At 38.4% G+C, this 27,951-nt stretch overlaps 1 protein-coding gene across 6 annotated transcripts in view; it reads left to right on the top strand.

Annotated features, from left to right (window-relative positions):
* Positions 1–27,951, top strand: part of ZNF608 (zinc finger protein 608) — a 106,389-nt gene that overhangs the window by 45,942 nt on the left and 32,496 nt on the right. The gene's annotated exons all lie outside the window — the stretch shown is intronic.

Raw genomic sequence — 27,951 nt, 5'->3', positions numbered from 1 at the left:
ATTGAGGGAGAAGAAAAAGAATGTATATATAAAAGAAAAGCTCAAGGGAAATAGCTTTCTTGATTTAGTCTGAAAAAATAGGTCTGGATTTACAAAAGCTAGTGTTGCAATGGAAAGCACAATTCAAGTTCATCAATTTTATATCCCCAAGAGCCATGAAATTTAGGGTAATAAAACCCCCTAGAAACATCTGGGATGAAAAACAAACGGCCAGTATTAGAGCACTTTGCTTTAATTTGGGTTTTTGGGGTTTTTTTGTTGTTGTTGTGTTGTTTTGTTGGGTTTTTTTTAAGGAGTATCAACTAAAGCAAAACACACATCCATCAAAATTAGCACTGGTTTGTGTTTACTAGCTGTAAATTTAAAGCTTAATAGAATTTAAAGGGGATACAGCTACGGAAATAAAAGACTGTAGAATTAATTTTTAAGGGCAGATTTTTTATCATTCTTGTTGAAGATATAATCAGGATAAAGGAGAATACTTAAGAAAAGCTTTAAATGCCTTCTTTTCCCCTCCTTTTTTTCTTTTCCCCCTGTTTTAAGATGTCAATTAAGTTTTTTTTTGCATGTTTACTAGGCCTTCACTGGGGTCAGCACTCCATGTATTTAAATTATTTTGTTTTGTTTGAGTTTTGTTGTTGTTTCTGTTTGAGCACTAAAGGCAGATCAGGCTATTTGCTATTTCTGCAGTAATTTAGCTAATAGTACAACAATCTCTATTAATAAAATGGAACTGATATTAGTTGTCAGGAGGTGGCAATTCTGCAGCCAGTCCCTACCACTGACGATAAGTGTAGTGGAAAATCAATGTGGGGGTAGTTCCAAATCAATTTTATTTAAGCTAGAAGTGTGGGGGCTTTTTTCCCCCCCATCACTTAAAACTTCCTCATTTAAGTAGGTTGAAGCAAGTAATTATGTTTTACTGCCTGTTTACTTTCCCCTGCAGTGACCAAACCTGTACTTTACCTTGCATTCATACTGAGCTGGCTTTTGTGGATCTTTGAAAGCCCTGAGGCTATGGGACCTGCTCTAGCTGGGATTTAGAAACAGTAAGAAGAGTCTCAGGTTTCACTAAAGGAGCTGTTTTCCTTAGGGAAGAGAGAAACTGATGTCAACTTCTAGTAGAGTATGACTTCTAGAGTGTTACAGATTTTTAAAATAAGTTGACTTTATAGGTTATTCTCTACAATTTTCTGAAAGTCCTAAAAGTTAAGACTGTAGGTTCTGTGGGGAAAGTTTTGCAATAAATTAATATTGCTTCTTGAGGGATTTTGTTCAGATGTCACTCTCACCTTTGACAATGAATGCAGTACAGGTTTGTCTGCATGCAGGCCAGTTTCATCCAGAAGAATCACTAGCTGTTGCTAGACTTCATGGAGCTTCAGACTAGGAAGAATCATTGGATAAAAGACTGAGCAATTAAAAAAAAACAGGCTCCCAGGTTCCAGCGATATCCAGCCAGACACCTTTATTTAGACAAGATACAACCAGACAGAAAGCCAGTAGATGCTACTAATGTTCATTACTTTAATGAAGATGAGTTATTTTTGCTGAATGCTGAAGAGGGAAGGGCATCTCCACATAGTTGCACACATTTGAAAAAGGTCTCATTTTTCTGTTACTGTGTAAAAGAAAGAAAAGAATTTCCCTGATAGTCTTATAAAAATTTTAAATTCAGCATTTTTAAGAACATGTGACTCTTAAGTGGAAAAATAATTTAGTCCTTTGACAGTATCCAATTTCTGAGATTTTTCAACTTCATCAGTGTTTTGCAAACCCCATCTGGGCCCCATTTCTTTCAGGGTACAGACTACTTAAGATGGTACTGAAATATCTGGGGTTCTGAAACATAATTACATAGAAGTTTATTTTTCATTAAATTGCATAGTCCAGGTTGGTTTGATTTATCTGGGAAAACAGATTTATCTGGGAAAATATCCAAACATACTTCAGGGGTGGGAGAAAAAGTGTCAGCAGTGTTGGTGGTGGAAGTGTTGCTGGAGAGATATCCACAGCATTTCGGCTTTCTCTGGCCAGTGTGCACATCCTGTTTGAGAGAAGTCTCTTGATTTTTTTTATTATTTATTTTTTTATTATTTTTATTATTTTTGTGTGTGTGTGTATATTTTATCCTAAAAGCTGGACAGACTGTTTTCCTTGAGCTTTCCTCATTCCAGCACCTAAACTATGGGCCTCAGCCCCTGGGCTGTTGTGCCAAGGTACTGTCACTTGCTGACCAGGGAAACTGTAGGTGCCAGCTGACTTGAGATGGGTTTTGAATGACTGCACCTCCCCTACAAACGCCCTTCTGTTGACAGTGGGGATGAAGCTGTATAACATTTCAGTAATTTATTTCATGATACTCACTGAATGTTTTGCAAGAACTGACAGTCAGTTTCTCCCTTGGATAAAGATTAAAGGCAGCACAGAGGTTCATATTTATAAACTGATGCATTTTCATATGAAATATGAATGGATAGGCTAATGCCATTTCTTTTTACTTTGATTCTTGCCAGAGAAGCGGCACATAAAATTAGTGTAAATGAGGAGGAAGAGGAACTCTTGAGGAGCAGAAGTAAATCTGTGCTTGGTTTTGCTTCAAGGCAGTAGGTGGTGATTGCATTATAAATGATTCTGTTGGTCTAGACAATCAAGTGACAGGAAATAACTTAAGAGAAAATGTTTTTGTATCCCCAAAGCGTTATCTTTGAGAAGCAGAGTTAGTAATGCTGTTGTGAAAAGAAACCTCCATTTGGACAGACAGCTTGATGCGGGCAAAGCTGCTAATTTGTTTTCAGCTTCAAGGAGATTTAGAGTCTTTGCATCTTTGGCAGTAGCACACAGTGTAATTGTCTCCTTTCCCCTTAATCTTCAGTCTAGATGCATTGGCTTAATGTGGCTAGGAGAGGGCTGGAATGTTGACTGAATTAGCTGCACCAGATAGCTTACCCTAACAGGTGAGGAGAAGTTATTCCAGCACTCTTGACTTTGTAATATGAGAGGAGAACACTGGCTGTTCTTTTCATCATTGCATCTAGTGGCAGAAACCCTTTTAAGCAGAATGGAAAATAAATTGTGGGGGTATGAAAAGGAGGTGACAGAACTAATGTTCTTGCACTGGCAACATTACTCAGCTATTAGGGGCTCTCTGTAAATAACAGCTTTGCTTTCATCTATTTTCTGCCTCTTTCTTTCACAGAAGTAATTTTATAACACTACAATTTTTAAGTACTGCAAAAAAAAAAAAAAAAAAATAAAAAGCTAACTGTGCACCAGGACATTTGTTTGCATTCCTATTATTGAAACAGTTTGGCATTGCTGGTGGGCAGCAGCTGCTTACGCTTTTTGGAATATGTGCCATTAATACAGTGCTGGTTTAAAACTAGCTCAAGTCACCAAAACGACAATCTTCAGTAAGGGATATAGCACATCACTGAACAATTAAATTATTTAGTCAATCCTCTGGTTAAGCTTGGGTCAGCTTTGAAGGGTAAATTTCATTGATGGGATACATTCTTGGCTATGAATGAATGCATGAATAATCTGTCTTTGAACCTTAAGATGCACAATAGACAAAATAACTCTTGAGTTGAACTCTTGAGAGTGGGCTGATTTATGGGCAGCTGTTGAAAGTGCTCCTAGTTAAATTATTTTTTAATCTGTGAAGTAGAAACCTGTAGTGTATTAATTACTGTATACCATTCCAGTGGTAGACAGAAAAAAGCTGTGCAAGTTTTTACAACGGGTTTTTAATTTATAAATTAAAGATTAAAAGGAAAAAGTAATGATTTTGACATGGTACATTGCCATAAAATGAAAATCACTTGTCAGGGCTCCAGCAGACAAATAGCTGAAGGCGTTGTTGACCTCAGCTGCTCAGCCAGTTGATCTGTGTAAGTTGCCTCCAGTTTAGCACAGGCAGCAGCAGGGATTGTGCATGCTTCCAGTGCCAGCAAGTTCACAGGGCTGCCTGAGCCTGCGCTGGTTTAATTTACATTGATGCTGTGATTGCAGGTGACCAAGGATCTGACACACACTCATTTGTACCGTTCCTGTTTCAAGGTCCACAGCCTCAAGCAGAGGGCAGGAGCTGATGTACAGAAGGCTGTAACGTTCACTACACCAAGCTTTGGCCACCTTGGTTTGCTGGAGGGCACTGGTTTGCTAGAAGGGTCAGGAGGTCGCTTTTGTGATCAGCAGTAGTGGCTTGGCATGGCACCTTTTCAGTGCCGGGGAGGAGGGAACTCTTGCTGTCTCCGTACCCTTTCTGAGCTATTGTGTCTCCATTACACAGTGCTAACAAGGTTTACTGATTGTTGTAAGGCGTTCTGAGTTATTAAAGTTGTGTCATGGAAGTTGGGTTTTTTTGGGAGAATTGGTTACAGAAGGAGCAATTTGATTTTATTTTCTTTCAGCTAACAGGCCAAACAGATGGGGAAGCAGACCTGGAGTAGTTTTGCTGGCTGGCTGCCACGATTCTGTAAATTTTGATTTGTATGGATATGTAACAGTTTTATTTTTCCCTTTTTGGAAATGTAAGTCTTTGGGAAATTAATCACTGGCTTCCTGTGAAACGTGCACTTGTAAAACAAATGTTGTAGCAGTGTGCCATGCAGACCCTGTGTTGTGTCAATTAGGAAATGTGACATCAGCAAACTCCATAGACTGTCAAAGGCTAAAGCACTTTTCAAAGCATCGTTCATTCACAGCTCTCCAGAGAAAGAATTAAAAAATGACAGAAATTTGAACTGCAGTTCAGTACAATTTTATTGCTTTTCTTTGCCATTCAAAAGGCACAGGGCTTGTAATTCTGTCCAAATAAGATTTTTAATACCATTTGACCTTGCACTGTTTTGTATTTGAAATTAACAAGACAGTCGTATTTTCAAAATCTGTAGTAATAACCAAGTGTGAGGTGATCAAAACTTGGAAATCCTTCATTTAAAGTTCCAAGGGAGAAAGATGAAAAGATAAAAGCTATGTTTGTCTCCCGCCACTTCATGCTACTCTCGGCCCCTCCACACCAGAACAACCTACAAGCAAAAGTTGCTAAAACTTTTATTAACTGTGGTATTGGTGCCATAGCCACTAATTACACACCAAGAGGGCTACATTTAACAGTAAAAAAATACTAGAAATTTAAACACATTACTGACAGCCTGGGTCATAGTCTTTTTTTTTTTTTTTTTTTTTTTTTGGTAGCTTTTTTGCTGGAAATTTCAAGAGCTGAGTTTCTTACTGCTCACTCAGCATTTGGATCTTTGAGATCAAAAGGCCTTTCCTTCAAAAGTGTTTCATGTTGTTATTTAAATGGTAATTGGATCTATCCTCAGTTTGACTGTGAGTATTTTAACTTCACTAGACTTGGGATTTTCATTATTTTCAGTTCTGTACTTCTAATGGAGGAGGTGATTTGGGCAATGACAAAGATTAATTGCAAATTTGGAAGCTAGTTACTAGTCACAGGAGTTTAGGAAATCACACAGGCTATTTGGGCAACATGTGCTCCATAATGAATGATTTTGCTATTCTAATTATTAGTCTCTTCTTTACTGGTGACTTTTGCATCTAGAGTAGTTTTTTACTGACAGATTCATATGTTGTACAGTGTGGACTGTGAAGTATACATAAATTATTGTTAAACTATTCGCCTGAAAACTTTTGGTTTAATGCAGTACACTCTCAAGAAAATGTCATGGCCTTGAAATGCTGATCTTCAGAGAGGCAATGCTTGAAGATTAGGTAAGCTTTGGTGTATACCTTCTGTAATCTTCAGTACTTTCTGGTGAAGAAAAAATGATTAACACTGTTATCCAGGAAAGACACTTTCCCAAGGAGACATATTTCTATATGACATCACTATCATCATAACTGGTAAATGAGACACAACCCTTATTTCCTGTGCTTGGTGACTTGGTTTTCATTTTTCTCTGGGGAGATCCCAAAGCATCTTCAGGTATACCCCTAAAGTATATTCAGGGTTAAAATGTGCTTGCGCTAAAGATTACACAAGAACCTGCAGACCTGAGTCAGATAAACAGGTAGTTGAATGTGACAGTTTTCAAAACACAACAGTACAACTTCCACGTGTAAAGGAAAGAGGCATCTGCAGAGTTAACAGTGGGGTCTTTGTGTTGGTGGTATAGCACCAAGGACCGTGTTAAAAATCCTCCGGTGTTTTCTAATAATATTAGATGTACCTTCCCATTGACAAGCTCATTTTCTCTAGACCACCCAGCATCACATCTAACCTGCAGCCTTTCTTCCCCTGCAGTCTCCTTCCTACCCTCCCCCAAATGTATGGTGCATGTGTATTCATGTTTTCGCTTTCTGTTCACGGAGATATCCAGCTGGGAAAATATAGTGTGTACAATACTTTCTGCCTTCAACTGACACTTCTCATAAATTGCAACAGAAACACTGCTATCAGCAGCTAAGTAGCAGGTAGAATACAGCTCTACATAGCAAGTCTCAGCAGGACACAGAAACTATGGTTACCAAATTTCCAAAGAGAAAAGGTTGGGAGGGAGAGTTTTTATGTAAGAATAACTGGGGAAGGGGAATGAGAAACATTTAGAATGGATTCATTGAAAGCTGTCTTTTTCTGAAAAAAGAGAAGGCTTATAGGGGCTGACTCAGTGGCTTCACATTCACTTTTTGCTGAATTGTTGTTTTAGAAGACCTCACAAGAGGTTTCTATTACAAACAATGCAAAACAGTCTTTCCTAGTTGCTTCTTAAAAACACCCCTACCCTCTACACACATTCTTTGAAATACTTTTTGGAAAATATGTAACACTCAACTGCTGCTGTAGTATAAAGTGTTTATGACAGAATGCCTAGGTCAGCCACAGTGCATATATATCGGTGGAAATAGACTAGTAAATATCATTATGTTCCTAATCACAGAATTTGATAAGTTTCATTTTGCCCTCAGCTCTATTCAAACTCAAATCTTGACTGGAAAAGGCTCACAGCCTTGAAAACAACCTCAAACAGCACAGGTTAGAAAATATGTCACAGTATTGTCATAGATTTTTTTAGGTTTTTTTCATATCTGGGTTTTTTGTTGGTTTCTTTGTGTTCTGTTGTTTTGGGAGTTTTTTTATTTGGTTTGGAGAGGATATTAAGTTGGATGAGGTCTTTTTTATCACAGGTTGAGCTGTTCTTTGTGACCATGGTAGAAAGGACAGGAAACAATGATCTGCGTCAAGAGTGATTCAAGTGAGATATTAGAAAAACATTTCCAACAGCAAGGATAATGAGGCTGTGGAGTAGGTCTGTCTAGCAACTTTTTTCCATTAGAGAAAAACCTGTATTAACATTTTTTAGGATAGATGCTGATACTGCTTCAGAAGTAGGAGGGAGTGGACTGGGCAACTACTGAAGTCTTCCTTCCTCTATATCCAGTTCTGAGAGCAGGATAATTCATAAATGGGTCAAGTTTTCATTTTGGGTTTTTGTTTTTTTTATTGTATTGGTTTGGTTTGGTTTTTTTGCTTCTCACATGGAGATTTCCTAGGAAATTAGGGCATGGTGTGTCACCTTCTTCCTTTTTCTTTTCCTTAGATTAAAAATTAGTTGAACTGCATTAGTGAAGTACAAATTATAGCAGCCAGCTAATAACCAAGGGCTCGTGGGAACCAAATATGGAACAGAGAACAACTCTCTTATGGACAACCTGGTAATAAGGACCAAGTGCTGAATCCAAATAACTAAAGGAAGAATAAGGAGAGAGTGCAGGTACTCTTGGCTGGAAAGTTACCCCTGTGCTTGGTTTCAGCTTTGATTTTTCATACCAGTACCTAGCTAGTAAATACCTTATCATTTTGAAGGATGTTTCTCTGGTAACCTTTGCATTCGTGCAAGATAATCTTTCAAAGCTGTCTTGTGAGGAATGAGGGAAGGCAGTATTGTAAACATAGTACAGCATATTGAGATCCAAGAATGCCATCAAGTCTGAGGGAGGCACGTAAATAATGCTAATCTTCCCTCTGTGAGGACAGCTATTGGTTTCAGTTTGGAGAGTAATGAGGATATACTGCTCTTCTTCAGCTTATCAAACTATTTTCAATGGAATGTTTTTCTAGCAGTAAGTCTTCATTAACATTTTTGTTTATTTCTTCAGATGGTATTGGTTGTATGCTGAGTTTTGCTTGGAGAGAATTTAAAAAAACCCCAACTCTTCAAGGTCTCAAAGATATGGCCAGATCTATTTTATTTATGCCATCCATAAGATAGGTATCAGACAGCCCTAAGGGGAGAGAGTTTCACTCTTAGTCTTCCCACTTTTCTCATTCTTACTACCATCCAATGTTAATAGTATTTAAGATTTTCTTTATTTTGTGTTGTTTTCCCTGTACCACTAATGTTCTCATTGGTTAATCCTTCATTTGGGTTCTTTTTGCAGTCTTCCTTTGCACTCCTGAAGTTTTATGAAGTCTCAATACATCATATGAATTTCTCAGCTGGTCAACCATATAGTTTTGTCAAAGAGCAGTCATTAGCCATTTCATTATCTTACCATGAATCTCCTTGGCAGTGAGCAACTAGCTTACAAATGCATTACATTTCTCTCTGTCCAGTCTCTCTAAAAGAGGATATTATCTCACAGACATCAAGAGAAAGTCCCATACTTCTCTAATTGTGTAGGCAAATAATTTACTAATCTCCCATTGGGAAGACCTTAACAAAAAAAACCCCTTCAACCAATAACCACATAAGTCTTGATTGTGCTTGCTGCATTCTCTAGGCAGAACAGGTGAAATGTGGAGTCAAAAAAATAAGTTTAAAGCTGTTTAGAATCTAGACATAATTTCATTCTTTATGTCTGCACTGACTAACATTGTGAATCTCTGAAATCTGGAAAAACTTGGCAGGTTCTATATGAAATGCCTTTACTTTCAAAAAGAAAGACCAAACTTAGCTTAAATCTTATTAGAAAAGTTCGTCCTTAACAGTCATGGTTAATTAGTTAAATACAGGAGAGAGTAAATTATCTTTCTACTCTCTGAATGTTTCTGACAGCCTTCTGTAGAGTACTGCCTCCCATTCTTGGAGGTCTATGGGTTCATTTTCAGCAATTCCCAGATATACTGGGAGTGGGTATATTAAACCCTCAAAGAAAGACATATCAGAGAAAAAATAGGTCTTAATTTTTCTAAAACACTGGCTGTAAAATTTAAAAGTACTTGAAGTAAACTCAGTGGATGTAATTTCACATGGAATTATTTCTCAGCTACCTTACTGTAGCTACTGAAATAATTACTTTGCAGTCTTTTGGTTTAAGGATGTTTTACTTCCTGTTGCCAGTTTTCAAGTTTATTAGATCTGCCTTTTGTCTTTTTTTGTCTGAAGTAGAGTCAAGTCTTTGGAGTAGTCTGTAGGTGATTAAAAACAATAAATAATTTCAGAAAAAGAACATAAAACTTTTGGAAAGGAATAGTTAATAATAATAATAATAGTAATAATAACATATAATAATGTATTATATAATATATTATATAATTATATAATATATAATATATAATAATAATAGTTAAATTCATATTTAGGAAATACAGATTATTTAATGAGCATGCTTGTATCTTCCAGATCCTATCAGTGTAAACAACATACATATAGTCCTTATGTACTCTTTAGTCAAGTTTGCACTTCTAATGGAACAAATGCAGATCTTGGTGTTCTTAGAAATAGTTCTTAGTCACTCAGCAGTTTTATCAAGGGGAAAAAGGGGCTTTTCAGAGGACAGAAGCTGAAAGTAATATAAGCTTGCAAACCTTGCAGGATGGTTAGAATGCATCTCTTGGGCAACAGAGAATCTTTGCCCTAGATCATTTTTTTGATAGAATCCTGCCATTTTCAAAGCATTCAAATGAAGGAAAAAGGTAGCAGCTTTCTACCAGCCTGCCAATCCTGTCAGCTGGACAGAGATGACAAAAAGTTGATGTGGATTTCTTTTGGTGTAGCTCTTGTATATCCACCAGCCTTCTTTGCTGGAATCTGATTCAGTTCATAAATCAGTCTTTTTATCTGTCCAGCCCCGAAAGGTTTCCTACTAAAAAGCAAATGTTTCTGATTGTGCATGGGCCTATGCAAAATGAAAAAAGGCTTCTCAAAAGTAAGATGGCAACTGGATTTAGGCTGTCACTAGTATGGTAGTATGGTGAAGGGAAAAAGACAAACCCTCTACAAATGGACACATTGAAATCCTAGTTTACTTTCCTTTTTTATTTTTTTTTTTGGGGGGGGTGGTGGTAGCCATTTTAAGTATTTTCAGATCTTGGTTAGCAAGAACATATCAGTTCCTGTTATTAAACCTTCAGTCTTCAAATCTTCACTGGTGTTACTTGTTTCAAAGGCAAGTCTCTTCCTACCACAGAGTTTTCATACATAATTGTAATTTTCTTTCACAAAATCACATTTATAGAAGATTTTTCAACTGGAATGGGTAAGGACCAGTGGACACCAGTCTTAGTTCTGTTCAGTTCCCAAAAGAGGCAAAAAGACCTCTATATTCTTGTGTCCCTGAACAGTTGAAACAAATGTGTGGCCTTACTTTGATCTTTAGCATTCTTCTCTGTCTCTGTCACAGGGGAAAATCAATGGGAAGAAGCACAGCCTCTGTAATCTAAGCAATTATTTGAGAAAAATACTCAAAGATCATTGAGAGAACCTCTGAACACAGTGAAACTGTGAGGAAAAGGTGCCACAGCCTTCGCTGCCTTCTGGGTGAGGAGAGCAGCTTCTGCCAGAGATTTGGAAAAGGCAGCCAACTGTCATTCCTTTCACACCATCCTGAAGTGTTACAAACTTCTTGTTGTGGCATCTGTTGTTACTGCATTTGGTTGTCTACTGCTTAGAGATGTGGTTCATCAACAGGAGCCCATGGGTGGGGACATACAGAGGTCTGACTTTTTTTCCCCCATCGCCACCCTTCCTTTGTCATTGTTCCTTTTTTTTTTTTTACCTGATGAAATGCCCTGAATCTGAGAGGTTTTACTTTATCCTTCCTTTTAAGTGGCCTTAATCTGCTGGTGAATATTTCACAGGAAGCATAAGAGAGCAAGAGGCAAGTACAGTATCACTTTTTGCTGATTCCTTTTGTGGTTTCAGATGGTTATCGTCATAAAATTGTAGAAAACACCGAGTTGGAAAGGATCCACAAGGATCATCAAGTCCAACTGCTGCCTTTATGCAGGATGCCCCAAGAGTCACACTCTGTGCCCAAGACTATTGTCCAAAAACTTCTTGAGCTCTTTCAGGCTTTGTGCTCTCCCTGGGGAGCCTGTTCCAGTGCCCAAACAACCTCTGGGAAGAGAACTTTTTCTAATGCCAAACCTAAGCCTCCCCTGACACAACTTCAGGCCACTCCCTTGTGTCCTGTCGCTGTCACCAGAGAGCAGAGGTCAGTGCCTGCCCCTCCTCTTCCCCTCCCAAGGAAGCTGTCACTGCAGTGAGGTCTCCCCTCAGCCTCCTCCAGGCTGAACTGACCAAGTGACCTCAGCCACTCCTCACACGGCTTCCCCCCAAGGCCCTTCACCATCCTCATGGCCCTCCTTTGGACACTCCCGAACACCTCAATGTCTTTTTTGTGTTGTGGCACCCAGACCTGTCCCCAGCACTGGAGGTGAGGCTGCCCCAGCTCAGAGCAGAGCAGGACAATCCCCTCCCTTGCCCGGCTGTGATGCTGGGCCTGATGCACCCCAGGACACCGGGGCCCTCCTGCCTGACAGGGCACTGCTGGCTCAGGGTCAGCTTGTCATTGACCAGGAACCCCAGGGTCCTTTCCATGGCACTGCTCTCCAGCCTCTCATTCCCCAGTCTGTCTGTGCATCCAGGGTTATCCAGTCCCAGATGCAGAATCTGGCACTCTCCCTTGTCAAATTTTTTATGGTGGTATCTCTTATATATATATATATATATATATGGTATCTCTTCTGACAACCTTTTGTCCTGAAATACAAGACTCCTCTACATGAGGCAGGTAGGTCAGTTGAAAGATCCTAACTGTGTTGATAGTGTGGTGAGCCAAGAGCAAAAGAGCAGTCTGTGTGCCCCACTGTTCCCTGCATCTCCATATCCCTGTTTTATGTTGCTCCTTCTTGTGAAGTCAAAAGCCTTTAACAATAAACTCAATTTGGTTGCAGCCTGTCTCAAAATTTCCTCCCTGCATCTTTATGTTAAATACATCAGAAACAAAGAAACATATGCATGTTCTGTATGTTTCCCTTTAAAGCAAAAAACTGATGAATTCATGGCTTGTCCCACTGGGCCTCTGTTTCCTTTGCTCATTTACTTTCTTCTGAAGGAAAACAGACATAACTTTTTTGCAGAGTTGTGCAAAAGAGACTGCTGCTCAGAATTGTCTCCCAGCCAGTAGGAAGGTGAATATCCACCCCAGTGAACCCCCACCATCTCTTGGGTATAAGAAAAAACTGCATTGGCTAAATGTATTTCTGAAACCACATTCACAGATTAGGACTGAGAGAGGTAGATTTTATAAGGGTTTGATTCATCACACTGGTATTTCATGAAAGGGGAGGTCCGTTTGAGATATGCAAATTATTCCATGTAGTAAATGATGGCATTATTTCCCCTGCTTCCATCCTGACAGAAACCATTAGCTGTAGTGGATTAGCTGCTGTCTGAGTGGAAGTTGTTCTGACAAAGATGATCATGTAAGGAGTGAGCTGTAGTTTTATATTAGGAGAGAGATCAGAAAACTAATGCATCAGAGGATTTGAAGAGAAAGAACAAAACACTCCCAGAAGCCTTGCTTTTATGGCCTGTCAGAAGCAGCTTTCTTCGTGTGGCCAGGAAGAACATAAATGACAATAAAATATGGAACGAGGAGTTGTACTTAGTCTGACTAAATGCTGTACATAAAGTCTTTATCAGTCTTTTCTGCTCCTGCTGTTACAAACCTATATTTGCAGGCATTCACTTAATTTCCCCCTCCCTCTAGGCAGGGGCTACAAAAATTCAAATTTGTTGATATTTTCAGTATCATAAATAGAGAGTGAAGGATAATTCTAGTATGACCCTAGATCAGACATGACATTTCTTTCTTTCTCCCCACCTCAGTTATACTGCATTACTAAGCACAGTTCACAGTGTAGTGGTGGTGGAGTTTACACGCACTGTCAGCACAAAGATGGGAAATGAAAATGTTTCTTGCCAAAATTTATGAAGAAGTAGCAGGTGAGGTGTGGAAATCAGAATTAGGCCCTTGGGGCTTTTGGTCAGTGTATGGTGTGCACTCCAGCACAAATCTGCATAACAGAATGAGGAGAAGGATTTTCCTCATTAATTCTTGTGACAAGGAAGTGAAACAAACCACACAGCTTGTACTACAAAGTTTTTATTGCTTCATAAATTTTATTGAGATAGAAATTAACCAGTTTCCTCTGTGTTTTAAACAGAATCAGTTTGTGTTTATTGACACAGGGGAAGCTCATCTGTGTTCGAGAATAGATCTGTTTTCTGTTAGAAGAGGATGCACTTCAGAGAATTTTTTAATGGTATAATGTATTAACTTGACACACCATGCTTAAGAATCTGTGGTTTGGGATTTTTAATTTAACAACAACAGTTTTTTCTACCTGATTGGTTTTATGATAAGCAGTGGAGTATTGTGAAAGAGATACTGAATTATAAGGAAACCACTCTGAGCTGCAACAGATGTGCCAAAGTCAAAAAATATTTATATGCATTTCCAAAAATTTTTCAGAACTGCATCCACATTAGGTCTGCTGCTATGTTTATTGAAACATTTGACCCATGTTTTCATGCTCATTTAGGGAAGACCACGTAGTCATGGGCCTCTTATATTGTGGCAAACATATTCAGGAGTGTCTTTCATTTAAGCTGTATTATTCATTAAGAGTTTTAAGCTGCCCTAATACATGCAGAACTTACATAGCTTTATTTGGGTGCTTCAATACAGACATGTCCATATTTGAAGTGGAAGTTTAATGATCTGTGACTATCTGAAAAATGAAAATGTATAGGCAGAGCCCTTGAAACGTCACCCATCTTTTTCTCTTATTTTTACAATAATGATTGTACAAGATGGGATTTGCATCTCTGAGCAATGAGTTAAATACTTCCAAATCTCCTTGAAATCAATCTTGTGTGTTCATGCATGCAGATTGAAAACCATGACTTCGAGATTTACGTTCTGTGAATAAAATTTACGTTCCCTGAAAAGCAAAGAAGGCTGTCATTTCATGCTTCCTAACCTTCATTGTCTATTTTACTTCAGCAGAAGCCCCGTGCGCCTGCGCACAGTCTTGGGGAACAGCTTTCTGCTCTGTCGATTTTTGTTTTATAAAAGCCCTGTTTTCTTTATTGCATTTACCTATTACATCTGTAAGATTTATTTAAGCTGTGACAAATTTCTCTTTTGGGCCCGGAGTCCGAAGGAACAACAGCCATCAGGCTGTTGGTAAAAGATTTGTTTGCTATGGTTGTTCATTAAATGGTAAGGGTCTGTGGGTGAGGCTAGCTGTCTAAAGCTGCTCTGAGTAGGTGGGTTATGGGCTGTACTTAGTGAATATACATCATCAGGGAGATAAATGTGCTTCAGCAGCCTTTTGTTTTGTTCAGCTAAAATGGGTGTTGATTTTGGAAAGCTCAGCGAAATCAGTGTCATTTTTCTAAATTAGATATCATTCAGAGTACCCATGAAAAACAGCATTTAGGTTAAATATAGCAGCATTACTTGTCAGCTTAGTAAGTTGACAAGAATAGCATTACATTTATTTCCCTTAAAAAAATGCTCAAGCTGAACACTGAGCTAATTTACAGCACTGTAAACAGGAATCCTTGCACTCTGCAAGTCCTGTACAGTCCCAGGTGCTGCAGTGCTTACCTTTTCACACTGCTTGGCTATTTTTTTTCAGTCATGTTTTATGTCCCTGTAGGGACAAGAAATTTAATGTTGGTACTATTTAAAAGAAAGGAAATAAAAGAACATTCTTGAAGATAAAAACCTGAGTTACTAATACTGTGACTGTTTGATCCACAGTGTCTACATAAATAAATTGAAACGCCTGCTGTATTTTAACTTTTTATTATGCTATTCCAGCAGCACCAGTGCTTTCTGCTCTGTTTATTCAGATGTCCACCAAAATAACTGTGAAACTTCATCTTCTTTCATTTTCACAATCTGAAAACAAGCTATTTGATGGACTATGAATTATGAGTTCTTCTCATTCTTCAGGGCGTAAATATGCTTTCAGCTGAAAGCCAAGGAGGGAGGGGAATCCTTCATTTGAAACAAGCTTTTAGTCTGCACTTGATCTCCTCTGGTTTTGTATGAAAAGCCAGATTGGACTGAATGACAGCTGAAAAGGCAAGCTGCTGTGTCAGAGGATTTAGCAGAAGGAAACTGCTGTTCTTTCAGCCAGCACCTTTACAGAAAGCTCTCTGAGTCTTATACCAGTTCAGTGCACTTGTGAAGTCGGAGCGCTAAAAGTACGTGGATGAAACAGTTTAATTGAAAATACATCTCACAGCTTAGTACTGGTATTCAGGTTTAAAAAGTAAATAAGTCTTCATTTATGGCTACCAGTTTCTTGTCTGGAATTTAAAATGAAATGATCCTCTCCTAAAAGCTGAAGTTACAATGGCAGAATCATCTAAGGCTACAGCTAAGTTAATTAAAAAAATCCACCACCACCACCACCCCAAAAAAAACCTCCAAAAAAGCCCAGAAAAACCCAAAAATACAAGGAATACTCTGGAAACTGCAAAACTTAGTCATTCTACACAATTGTTGAAATTCTTACACCGAAAATGTTTTTGTGTATGTGTCAACAGCAACAGTTTGTAGCATTAAGATTTATGCATGCCACTGAAATCATACAGAGGTGTTTGAAATTAATAGTAATAGTGAAGGGCAAATGTTTTCAAAGATAAGTCAGTCTTCTTCCATGTTATACATATAGAAGTGCCACTTAAATGCTTTTCACACCTCAGAACAACACTAGGAAAAAATAATGACATCATGATTAGTTCTGGAAGTGTTTTTCCATTTTGAGCACATGTGATCTTGATCTTGAGATACTGTAGGGTGTCTAAAGAAGAAAATATCCATTTGTCCACAGCTAGCATAGCACAACTCCACTAGAGATATTTTTAATCAAATCTGTTATGGTCACTGGTTTTCTAATACACAAGCTATGTTATGGTACATGACAACATATGTATGACAGTTCTGTGTGACTGGAAGGTTATCCTTCTTGGTGTGCATAAAATTATCTTCCAAAATCTTTCTTATTATGTAAAGATGACAGTGTTTCAGTGCTACACCTTTCTTTCACATAAGTCTGAGTCTAAGGACTGATCTTTGTTACCTATTATTGTTAGCAATTAGGAATGTGTTGCTTTCAAGAAAAAGGCTTTGGGGCCATTGTTGTACAGCTCAGAGTCAATAAAATCTGAGCTGCTCATAATAGCCTTTCTTTCTCATTGAAGCCTTGGACTTGCTCTAACTTCATCAGAGCAGAGGGAGAAAAGAATAATGTGAACAATAGGAGCCCTGGAGTTTGACTTAGGCCTAATGTGAGGAGGCTGTAAAAGCTGTCAGGGAGCTTGATTGATTGGCTCTTGGGCTGCAGTCCTCAGTGCAAAGCAATAATGTTCCTGCCTCTTGTGAGAGGGCTGGAAGTGTCGCCTGGGGTCAGAGCTTATCAGCCTCAGGGGCTAACATTTCAGATGAAGCTAAAGTGCAGTCAATAATTTATACAGAAATTTGGGTGTAGATTCTGGAGTAAAGCAAGCTTTATCTTGAAACTGCTTGACCAAAGAAGTAATTAAGTCACGCCTGAAAGTCCAGTACCCCTTTTTTTTCCCCTTAGTGACATAGGAAAACAGTCTCCCAGTATAGAAATACGTCTTTCTGTCATTATGCTGGTTGTACTTTTGATGAGGGAGATGAGGGAGAGCATGCCTATGATAATCCTTTAAGGGATGTTACATTGCCAAAAGAAACATAAAGATTTTTAGCTGATTATATTAAATTTCCTAGCATCCTAAGTTTTTGCCTACGTTTTATGCAACACTGGGCTGTCTTCAGTGTCTAAATAGTTTTGTTTCTAAACCTATGAGGGGTCAAAGGTTGATCAGCTCCAGGGCATGAAAAAGCCAAGAGAAGCTGTAGTAGAGGCATAGAACACAGCAGGCCTGGGTAAACTAGCCAGGCTGCTGTTAATAAGTGGAGAAATTGGGGCAGCATGCACAAAGGATACTTACAGGAAAATTGTTCAACCTGTTGCTGGCAAGAGAAGGAAAGTCTCACAGAAAGTATACTCATCTCTAGTGGGTACTCATTTTGCTGATTGCTTGCCTTTGCATTGCATCAGTATTGTTGAGCACCTGGAGTAAGCCAGCTGGTTAACTAGATGTTTTGCTATTTTACCCACTTGGAAGATACTTTAAAACATAGGAAAGAAAATCATGGTGAACTTCTCTGCAGAATTTTGACACCGTTGAAGTAGGTTAGCTGACAAGTAGCTCACTTTTGTTCTGTCCCAGCAAAATGACTACTTCGCTTCAGTAGATGCTAACAAAAGCCCTTTTACCTTCTGCTCAAGGAGAACACTATTAGTCACAGTTCATTAGGCTTGTTTACAAAACTGAACTGGTATCTTAAGTGTGTAACTGAAACACTTTTGACTGCTAGAGGCATGTTTTCCACCGCAAAATTGCAAGAATTTTATAATGGCAAGAATAGTACTGCCTAGTATTTTTCAAATAAAATAACTAGTTTGTGGTATAAGAACTGCAAAATTTATGTACCAAATAGCTTTGGCAATGCATAATATTTGTTTAGTGGCCTTCAAATCTAGAAGGTGAAGTTTCAAGCAAAGTTTGGTTTATAGTCTGTTAGCTATAGGAACAAAAGACCTTAAAATTAGCTTACAACAAATCCTAAACTGAAGCAATTATGTAGGAAGAAGAGCCTCAGATTTGTAAGGTTCTCAATGTGTTTTTCTTAGGCAGAGGAAAAATGGAAGTGCTGGGCCTGGCCTCACCAAACTGATTCCTTTCTGGTGTATGAATGGGAAGGAGTTAGAAGAAAGAGAATTCATCATTCACACTTGCAGTTTTCATAGGACTCCTGTGTACACCCAGTGCTTGACTACACACTATTTTCATCTCTGTGTATTTTGCCATGAGGTTTCTTGGTGGCATATTACTGTATTGAGATCTTAATAGAGTTTATATCCCCAGACATAAAGGATGTGTCCCTGTGAGTCCCACAAACTAAATGAAAGAAGAGTTACTTGTCTCCTGTTAGCTGTTGGAAGAAAACCTGAGGGAGCTCTGCGGAAGAAATCCCAAATGTTTTTATTTCCCTCCCCTTTGTCTTGGATGTGCCTGTCTTAGGTGTTTACTTGCCCATTTCCCAGGCTAAAGACAATAAAGTCTTCATGAAATCCGTGAAGCTTAATGCAGAGAGAAAGAGAGAGAGAGAGAGAAAGAGAGAGAAAGATGTAAAATGCAGTTCAATAGATTTCAATGTTTTCAGCCACTGCTTTAAATTGCTATTTTAAATTCTAGTGAGTGGAATAATAGAGAAGTTATCATGTCTACTAACTGCAGTTGGCCTTTGTAAAGAGTGGCTTGTTAGGAGGCTTTATGATTTACTGAGGCCCACAGCTGGCTGCCAGCAGAGCTACAGGAGTGTGTTCTCTCTTGGGCCTGGAAGCTAGAGATGAAAAGGATCCAAAGCTGGCACAAAAGCAAATAAATGCTTTGACTTTAAATAAAGCATCATAATTTATAAGGGGCTCTGCTTCTCAGTCCCAATGAGGTACATGGATCAGCAGCAGCTCTTTGAGGTTGAGCAGAATTGTCTGTCTGGCTCGACTACAATTCTAGTATCTGCAGTCTACAGATTTGGAAGCATTTTCATGGTTTGGGATTGGAATTGTTTCTTTATTCATGCTGTTTCTTTTCCATAAATTGTCTCTCTTCTGTCTTTCATTTCTATATGTTTCATTAGCTACTCTACTGTTTGATAAATAATCGTACCAGTGTTGTACCTGGCAGCTCTTTATCATGATGTATAGTGCTGAGAAACGAATTACCAAAGACACCTGAAGGTTTATAGGTGCATTTTGTCATCTGTTACTTGCTTGGGTTTTACTCATCAAGTTCCTACAGTAGCAGAGTTCAGAGCTGGGAGACAGATTTCTATTGAGATGCTTAATACTTGCCTTAGGAAGGGAAAAAAAAAAAAAAGTCTGAGCTCCTTAAGAGGTTTTGGGTGTTTTGTCAGGTGTTCTTTTTAATAGATATACACATACATGCATACACACATAAATTTATACCAGCTTCCCCATTTCTGCAGCTGTTTCTCAACAGTCTGCTGATGAAAATAGTATTTCTGTGGTCTGGTGTCTGAGAAGAAGAATAGAAATGAGGCAGATAATTCATAAAAGGAACTCCTGAATGCTTGTCTGGGTGAGAAAAAATTGTTTTGGTTTTCCCTTTTTTTGGCCCTACTTCTTGTATTGAAACACTAGCTCTTTCCCCCATGCTCCAGACTTGTTCTGCTTTGCTATTTACTTGCTTTTAAGCGAGAAAGAGTTTGGGAAAGAAGTAAGTAGCTGAAGAGTTCCTGTAATTAATATAAAGTGCAGGAAGCAAGTGTGACAGATTAGTTGAAAAGCCCTGTGTTCTGTTGCTTATCTCAAGTGACATATGGTCCTGGAGTATAAGCAAAGGCAGCGGATTGTGGGGCTTCTTTTTCTTTTGCTGTGCAAGAAGTCAGAAGAGTGTCCATGTGTTCAACAGGCCAGCAGCATAGGAGCTGAAATAACACTCCTTGAGAAGTGAGTGGGAAACTCAAGGGATTATAGAACAGCATTTCCTTCTTCTAAAATTGAGACCATGACACTTTTCAGTGTCAGGCTATGTGAATCACAGTTATGATTACTGAAGTAAAAAAGAAAAAAAAATCTGCCAGAAGCAGAATACTTTATTTCTGAAATAGATATGGTTTTCTTCAGAACACACAGATGTTAAGTGATTTTCAGTTTGCATTTTTAGTATCAGCTGAAATAAAGTAAGACTGCAGTTTCATTCTCAAGCTGCAGTGAAACAGTGAAGTTGTTTAGTTACTCTGGCCAAAGAAAAGATAAGGGGTGCACAAAACCTAACTCTTTAGTTGTACTCTGGAGGTCAGAAGCCTATAGTTAGTTTATAATAACATTAATTGCACATTTTCCTGTAAACACTGCAGTCATGTGGTCTGACATTCAAGAGGTGTAACAGCAATTTATCCAAGAGTTTTCCTAGTCCTGCCAAACTCTAATCACTTTGATATAAATCTGGCAGGAGAAAATTATGTGGGTTGCTGTGGCTTCATAGTTTCCAAAATCACCACTCGAAGTAGCTCGTATTTTTGTAGAACTGTTTAGTTGTGGATAAATCAACAAGCTTTTTGGGACCCAACCTGATGTAATTTCTGAGGTATTACCCAGTTCCATTGAGTCTTTTATTGGTCTTTTAATGAGTGTGAAATTTAGCCTTGTATTTGATTAGGACCATTCATATTTCTTTCAGCTCTCCATTTGCATTTAGAATCTCGGTCACTGGTTAATTGTTAGGCAGACCAGCTTTAGAAGAAATACATGCAATGCAAAAAAAAAAGTAACAGTTGTCATTATAACTAATAAGGGATATGAGCTCTTTCATTAGATGTTGTCCTGTCTTGCAGAACCAGCCTGCCCCCAGCAATTCAGTCATAACTTTGTCCAGAGGAACTATCATTTCAGCTAACCTCGGCTACACGTCTGCCTAACATGTTTGGGTTTTTTGTACTGAAGCTGGAAAAGGATAATGTTGCTAGGGAGGCAGGAAAAAGAAATGAAGCCAGAGCATCTTTTAGCTGACCGTTCAACTGAGTATTGACCAGCTGTCTTCATGAGAAAGAAATAGATGGTGGTGAATAAGCTGGAGTCTAGTTTTCCAAGAAGTTCAATGATTTTCCCAAATCAATACAGCCCATCAGGCTGCAGAACAAAGGATGCGAGAGACATGGCAGTGATGGAAGTAGCATGTGTTCTTTTGTGAATTAAGCACATGGGCTCATGGGGAAACCGGATTTCTTCAGATATTGCACTGTTTATTCTATTATATGCACTGGGATAAACTTCTAGATTAAGAAAATCTGTTACAGTGATTATTAAGTGGGACTAAAAAGTTGTCTGCTTGATGGCCCAGCTCCATGTTTCCAAGAGCTACTCCTCACTGAATAATTGCTGCTTATTTTTTGAATGCAAATAGGAGTATGTAATGCAAGTCCAGGGAATAGGTTCTATAAAACAGTTGTTTTTAAACTAAGGTAGTAGTTCCTACTTTCAGTATTACCTTTATTTTACCAATGACTTCATAATGAAAATAAAAGACAGGGTATGGCATTCAAATAAAGTATCCATGAAATTTAGGTTGTCATTCCCCAGAACTTATTTGAAATCACACAGATATGATCTTACTCTGTTCCGGGCTGCAGAAGCTACTGTAGCTTGTAGCCCAGCTGTAGCTGCCAGCAGGGCAACATTAACTAAAATAGCAGGGTTTAGCCTCTCAGCCCTACAACCTTTAAACTCGCAATGCTTTCATGAAGTACAGAATACAGAATTAACACCACAGCTAAGTGCCTCAGTGGTTTATGACTACACCAGCAGTATTTCACAATGCTTCTTTTTCCTTGATGCTATCCAATCTTCCCATCTTCGTTGCTGTACAGTATTTTTCAGATAAAGTCCAGTGCCCAGGATGACTAATTGCAGATCTGTGCTCCAGATGGTCTGATTACAGGATGTGGTTAAAGTGACTTTTCAAACATTCTCTGCTGCAATAGGGCTTTTGGAAAAATAAAAGGGAAAAAAAAAAGAAAAAGCAAAACAAACCAAAAAAAAAGAAGCCAACCCACCAGTCTTGCATTTTCAGGCCACCTGACAATCATTACATTCTCAGGCTGGCTGATGTTGGTGCCTGTTACATGTGCATCTGCTGTAGATGTAGTTAAGTTCTTGTGCCGTGCTAGACAGAGAGTATGATTAAAGTAGTAAATAAACTGTACGTCTCCTAGTTCAATGTTCAGTGTGTAAGATGTGGCTTCATATGTACAGTGTTTACTGTTAATTTTAGGTTACTTTCTGGATGGAAGCAATCAGGGACAAATAAGCCATTTGCGCTGCAAGTCTAAAATAAAAATTGTTTGGTGTTTTTTATGCCCAGATGAGTTGCAGGTGTATATATGGATGTGGGATTGATGATGTCGTGGATATGGTAGTTCTGAGCCAAATGAGTTGTACTGCTTTTGCTAAACCAGTGGCAACAAAAAACCTGAGATAATCCTAATATAGATTTTCATTTTGCAGCCTTTTGCATTTTATACATTTTAGGTATTGTTAGAAAGTGATGTCAGATAGATACATGTGGGACAAAAAAAATTGCAGTGCCAGATGTGGAATGAAACATGTTTAACTGATGGTGGTGGTGTACTCACTGATGACAGATATGCCATGGTCTTGCTATCCCAGGCATGTCTGTATCATTTGTACTTGGCATGGCAGGGACAAAAGGCAAATCAAATTTGACTTGCAAACAAAATTGTGGATTCACTAATCATAAAGATACAAGGAATTGATTATGTGGTAGTGTTACATCAAGTAATGTTGTGATGCTTCTCTATACCAAGGATTACATCTCAACGTTGAAGAGCTTCTGTGCCACAGGGATTTTTGCTACAAGAATTTGTTGTATTAACCTTTTAAAGAAGTAATCTCACTAAAAAGATTCTGCAAAGTGTAGTACACTTTAGAGTTCTTCCTCTGGCATCAGCAAAAGTTGTTTTAGAGTGACACTCAGAATAGTAAAGGTAGTAGGCAGAATTGTTAATTTTGGAATTTTGACCACAGAAGAATCTGTTTACATTTAAGCCTGAGTGGCTTACGTGACTTTTAAAATATACATGACTTTTTAAACATATATGACTTTTGATGACTGAAAGGCAGACAAATAGTTCCTAGTTTTGAAAGATCATTTAAATATTTTTTAGAAATCACTTATAGAGGTGTTCAGAAAGACTGTGCAGATCTGGTTTCTCCAGAATTTTATGGATACTTTCAGCCAGATTCTCTACTAAGAGCAGAGGAAGCAGCTCCTTTTACAAAAATGAAAGCATGCCCACTCAGATAACTGATTTGCTGAGTTCCCTGGTAAAATAATCAGTTTGCACTAAACCAGGATTTTGTAGCATTTGCTGTGATCTGAACACAAAAGCAGCCTATGCTGTGAAAATTAAGTCAGGCTTTCCAATCTGATTAATTGAGTAGTGTCTACTTGTATTGGAATTTGAACATGTTCATTTTGTAAAGCCAGTACTTTTAAAAGCTGGGGCCTGCATTTAAGGTAGTGATGTAATAATTTGATTCCACACCACATGATCTCATTTTCAAAGTTTTGAATACAAACATAAAAATTCCTGGCTTGTGTTCATTGCAGAAAATAGAGTCAAGAAAAGACTGCAATCTGTTTTAAACTAGGTACTTTAAAAAAAAAAAAAACTAGGGTTTTTTTTTGTCTTTAAATGAAGGAACATCTTCAAGAGTGTCTGTTAAACTTGCAGTGCCCGAGCAGTCCATATGAACAATACCTTTATTTGGTACTGAAAATGCCTTTGATTGTGATATTTTTATGTCAAAATAGCACATCTCCATTTCTTAGCAACAATTTTAGTTACCTCATTTCCAATTTGTGAAGACATATTTCATTCTATGAGATATAGTTAATAGTAAATAGCAAATTTTAGTTCTGGTCTTTGTTATGCTGTAACATAGCTTCTAAAAGGAGGAAGAAGGCACAGGGAAAGAAGAGATACATTATATCCACAGAACTCATAAAAAGTGAGGTTTTTTTCTGTAGGTTTCTGAAATTATTTTCTTACATGCCACTTTTGTGACATGTGACCTTTAATTCCACAATAAAGTTCATGTACAAGTTGTCACAGTTGTTTTGTACGTGTTACCTATCAGAAGTACTTATGTAAAATGGTTTTGTGCTCCTATAGGCACGTGTTAGTTTTTCCTGCCTGAATTTTTTTTGCCATTATCATTGTGGTTATTATCATGATTATCATGATAATGATTATTATCATTATCATTGTGGTTATGATTATGATGAGTAAAGAAAAACCTTATAATGGTACACAGATTGTGAAGGAAAACAGCAAAATACACAATCTTCTCTTGTTCCTAAAAGGCTGACAACACTTAATGTTAAAGGAAAAGTTTCTGTTGGTGGTGGTGGGCACCAGATGACATCCTGGATGTGCCATTAATATGCCAACATTAATGCTTTTTGGTATGATCCTGCCTTGGCTAATAATGGATTTTGTCAGAAAAACTACAGTAGGTGAACTGTGAAACTTCTGGGTAACATGATCCCATTTTCTTATGTTATAACACTCTTTTGTAATTCCCACACATCAAACATTCTCTGCTTACTGTGTCTGCTCTTTAATGATAAAGAGTAGCATTGATAGTAACTTCAGAACTTTTAATTTTCATATTCTTGTTTGCTTTGATGTAAGATACATGACACTGGAGACTGCAGAAAGTATTGCTTATTTTGGATATACTGTAACTGTGAATATTTACATAGTTTGTAAATGGAATGATCAACCAAATTAAACCAAGAAATTTATATCCATATTTTGGGGACATAAGACTTTCTTTATTATGTCCAATTCTTGTGAACTGTGCTCTGGTAATTGGTCAAACTTTTTAAGATGCTTGAAGAAGCATTTGTGTATAGCATATATTCATTATTGTTTGATCCAACCTCACAAGAACAGAATTAATATTTGGGTAGATTTCCTCCTGAATTAGAATCTTAGAGAGACCAAATACCCTCAGGTATTTCATTTCATTTAATTTCATTACAAGCATCTGATTTTTTTTCCCATTCTTCAGTAATGGGTATTTTAAAAAGTTTAGGTTTTTTGGGCTTTTTTTAAGGTGGAAATACCTCTCTTTGTTTAGATAGTGTGAGACCTGTGGATTCTTCAGACTGTTTTTGCATTTCCTCTCTTGTTCAGGCAATGTTAAATAAATTATTGCTACATGATTTGTAGTCTAATGTAATAGGAAGTCTCATTACAGGGACTTACTATTAGACACAGCCCCTGAGAGTTTGGTGTGTTCCTTCACAAGGTGGAGGGAATACATGGGCACACATGTGCACAGAGAGGAGCTGGAACAGCCCAGAGAAGGGTTAGTGCATCCCAGAGTGCATGGCCAGTGTACTCAGAGGTGACAGTGGGAGGTGAGCGAGACACTGCTCTAGCACTGCCTCTGGGACCGAGCAGGCTCAGCAGAGGCTGGGTTTGAGCTCGAACACTGTGCCAGGACTAACAGTGTAACCTGATTTAGAAGAATAATCCTTACTCTTCAGCTCTGCATCAAGTACATTGTGTGGAGTACCTGCTCAGTCATCTCCATTTTCATCTTCTGGTGCTTTGGCCTAATAAGCCTCCACCAGTTGCACATTTCCTTAGATCAGTCCTACCTCTCATGTGACTCATATTCTCCTCACCCATTTCTGTGATAATCTTAGAAGAGTAAATGAGTTACCTTCGCTGCCGGTTCTGCAGAACCCTACGTGTGGCTGAGCAGTGTGCTATCCATTAGGGAAAGGAAATGTATTCCTTGCCACAGCTACTGTAACACAGCGTGAAGATTAATATTCTCTCATACTTGCACGGGGCCTTTGCTCAGCCTAACAAATTTAATGAGATGCTATATGTAGCAGACTTTCAGGGAGGAACTTAGTTGTGTTTGCTTTTGAAACACTGACTTTCTTACACTGGAAGGTCGTTTAAATGTCTTCTTAGAATTACTGGAATATGTATTGATTTCAGGGGCTTTTATTATTTTCGCTATTCATTGCCTTCTACCTTGCCCTCTTTTCTGTCAATAGGTAACAAACTATCCCTAGGTCTGTTATATAAATAAATTAATAAAGGGCATGTAAAGATAGGCAAGATTACAAATATCAAGGAAGATGGAGACGTACATCAGAATAAACCTTCATTGACACCCCCTGCCAAAAAAAAAACCCAAAACAAAACAAGAAACAAACCAACCCCCCCCCAAATTAAAAGGAAAAAAAAAAAGAGAAAAGAAAAATCCAAACTCAAAAAATCCCCACAAAAATAACAATTTTTCAGAAAAGGTGAACTAGCTGGGGAAGAATAAATGACAAAGATAATTCTTCAGCAATACTCTGTGGGATGTCAGAGAGTTCTCTCTACTTGGTACTTTTGGGACACTGGACAAACACTGGTACATGGGCTGGAGGGATCAAGTGTGATGCTTGCAGATAGATGGGCTGCATGCCATAATACAATTTGCTAGTGGAAAATACTCAATTTTCACTTGGAACCTTACAGAGTCACAAATGAAAAGCTGTTACAGTGGAAGAAAGGCATCAAGTCTGCCAGAGAAACACCTTTGCAATCTCTTTTTTCTAGGGTGTGAATGGCAAGTGGGAACATAGCTTGGAGTTGCTTATTGTAAGAAACCCCATTTCCACCAACAGACATTTCCTCTTGGATGTACTGGGTTGTTCTCCTCCTCCCCGGACCCCAGCACCCCCTGGCTGCCTCCACGCTTAAGCAAGGGGCAGCGCAAAGCAGCCTTGGTGTCTTTGCAGGCTGCCTAGTTTGCCTAGGTCATGAGAATACAGCATGGCGTTTTAACCCTGATCACAGAATCACAGAGTTGGTTAGGTTGGGGAAGGATGTCTGAGATCATCGAGTCCAACCTATGACCCAACACCACCCTGTCAAGTAGACCATGGGACTAAGTGCCCCATCAAGTTTCTCCTTTTAAACACCTTCCCCATGGTCCTTCTAGGTACTGAAAGCCTGACTCTGACACTGGCTGGAGGTGCAGTTTGTCTTTCATGCTTCAAACCAGTTCATCCCAGTGTACAAAATTCCAGTTGCCTAATCGCAATGAAAAACCATTGGGGGATAAATTTCAAATCTCTTACGGAGAATTTTCAAGAAAATATCTTCTTCCCTGGTACCTCTGCTAACAACATTTAAAATACTTCCCTGCTGCTAAAAGACCCCTGAGGAAATAAGCTGTCGCTTGTTTGTTAACTTCACCTCAGTGCAGCAGAGAGGGATGGTTTCAGTGCAAAATTAGAAATTGCGCTGGTAAGACAAAGCAAAAAGATGGGCTGGAAACATTCTGGCACAATGCCATAATCATATCTGTTACAGAGACGCTGCAGATAGAACAAGGGAAGTGTAGAGGGAAAACAAGGCTGTCAGCTGCGAGTTGGTGTCTGTACGCCTCTCATAAATCGGGAACATTTTGTATTGTGTCTTTCTTTGTTAGCTAAAATGTATTTCTTATTTCAGTGTGTGTAATGAGAAGAGATGTCTGGTTCAATAATACTACCTCCTGTTTATTCATGGCAGTTAATGAATTAAAGGGGTCATTATGCCGGCTAGTCCATAAACATGATGATAAATTATGCGAAGAAGTGTTTGAGGGCAACCTGAAAACATTTGAATGACATCCCCCCACATTTATTTTCTTGTTACTTAAAATAACCTTATCATTCACAAATTTTACAGGGATAATTCAAATAAAACAAAATTAGAATTTTGCTTTAGGCAGGCAAATTTGCATTTAATAAAAGTCATAAGTGGAAAAGCAATTAAATTACAGTAGGTTGTTTGAAGGATCCCTCTTCCTATATAAATATATATTGCAATAACTCCTACCTTCACTGCTGTATGGTTGAAGTTTCATGTCTAGTCCCTCACTTCCCGCAGAAGCAAAAGCAAGGCAAATAATACATTTTTCCAGCAATATCTGCTGAACAAAACTTGCAGTGCATACGTGTGTAT

This window comes from Cyanistes caeruleus, chromosome Z (genome assembly GCF_971803275.1).
Source record: "Cyanistes caeruleus chromosome Z, bCyaCae1.hap1.1, whole genome shotgun sequence".
Classification (NCBI taxonomy): Eukaryota; Metazoa; Chordata; class Aves; order Passeriformes; family Paridae; genus Cyanistes; species Cyanistes caeruleus.
Note: the sequence above shows the minus strand (reverse complement) of the source record. Positions and strands in the feature narration are given on the sequence as shown.